This window comes from Coenobita brevimanus, chromosome 62 (genome assembly GCF_032717465.1).
Source record: "Coenobita brevimanus isolate Jiangsu-jjx chromosome 62, ASM3271746v2, whole genome shotgun sequence".
Classification (NCBI taxonomy): domain Eukaryota; kingdom Metazoa; phylum Arthropoda; class Malacostraca; order Decapoda; family Coenobitidae; genus Coenobita; species Coenobita brevimanus.
Genome location: NC_137015.1, coordinates 4,076,890 through 4,078,818, shown reverse-complemented (window position 1 = coordinate 4,078,818; position 1,929 = coordinate 4,076,890).

The following is a 1,929-nucleotide window of genomic DNA, read 5'->3' as shown; positions in this document are numbered from 1 at the left end:
TCATCCTCCCTTTGTTATGAATACATCCCTATTTTACCCTGTGTGTAATGTTGATTTATATTATTGGATAAAAAAAAAAAAAAAAAAGCAACATACACGAGAACGTAAAAATTGAACATTCGAGAGAGAAAGAGAGGATGTTCTGCCCAGACTAAAAATATCATACGAGTGTTCAAATTATCGTACCGTATATGACCCTATAATTAGCGTACAGGTAAATCTTTATTGAAATCAATCTTAAACTGCCTAATGTTTATTTCTATTTCTATCTACATGAAGTATATATATATATATATATATATATATATATATATATATATATATATATATATATATATATATATATATATGCTAGAGAGAGAGAGAGAGAGACCTCCCTAGGGCGATTGTACTTAAAACATACACATATATAACAACATGGACGCTGGGCACTGTGTTCCCCTCCACATTTGCAACACTTGGGATTGAAATGTTGACCTTTCTTGAATTTTTCCAGACAGGTGTTACCCTTGTGCTTCCCGGCACAAAAGCGGGACCTGTATGTTGCACTACACTTTCATGCCAGGTACCCCCACCGGCTACAGAGGTAGCAGAGGTCAGGCTCCGAAATATAGCGTGCAACTCTCTTGTATCCCACTGCCCTGATAATACTTTCTCGGTAAACTCCCCTTCTAACAAAGCAATAAGCTGCTGTCCGGGATGTTTGCCAACCATTCTTCTCTTCAACCACAAGATATTTTCTTTTTTCTCAAGGTCCTTCACGGCCCAATAGACAGGACTTTATGAGTAACACTCCTGGAATGAGGGCGGTTGATCACAGCTTCCAATTAAGACAACGCCCTGAAATCCATCTCAGGTCAGGCAATCAACAGCAGGGCCTCTGTTCAGTCACATACGGATGTGTCTTACCTTCTTTGAACAGTACCTTAAAATCAGGAAACTGTTTTGCCACTGAAATGGCCCACTTTGCTTTTTATGAGAGGGAGAGCTCACAATCCGAGAGGAAATTCAGCTTCAGTCTGGCATCACGTCGTTCCTTCGGGACACCGATCTTCTCATGTTCATTAGTTGGCACATCCAGGGTAAAATAACTCTTTTTTAGTTATTTTACCATGGGCATATCGCCGTCCTCCCCCGTGCGTTGTTTGCTGACACTCGGTCCTGTCATTTGTGACACATGGTGCCGCTTTTGCCGTGGCACCTGCACCACCATGTCATCCAGTTTCGGCGAGCTTTTTGACTTGATCTCTCTATTATATATCTAGGCTGCTTCCCTCCAAAAATGGGGGTGGCCGAGACAAGAACACACTTTCCCAATTTATTTATCCACACAAACGCATTTACTCGTATCTTAGCCCAAAATGGGAGAAGGGATAGATCCTCACCGCACTATACACCGCACAAGGGTCACCTGTGCACTAAAATCAACGACATCCGCAGTAAGGCCCGACAGCAGTGCTGGTTTACCCCTGCCACATCATAGCCTAATGAACCCAACCTCTTACCCGCACCCAGGGGCGCACCCAGGAATTTTCTAATGGTGGGGGGGGGGGCCGTAGTGAGGTGAGGGCATGTAATCCGATAATTACGGGGAGGTCACATGCAGGTTTGGAGTCAGGGAGCTGCTGGCTCAAGTGTCACTCTTTGTACTTGCCAGTTTTTCATGTTTGGTGTTACCGAAAAAATATATATATAAATTTTTGAAGGACCCAGAGAGCTAAGGGGGGAGGCCCAGCCCGGAGGTTCCCCCCCCCCTTGGGTGCGCCCCTGCCGCACTTGACCTAAGCTGATCAGACCAAATGCAGGAGAATATCCCCAAGGGGCCGCGTCATCATTTATTCATTCACAATTTCTCTCCAGTCATCCTTAACACCCGCAGCCACTTTTCTTTGCTCTACAGACATCCCTTTCGCATATAACGCTCTCTTC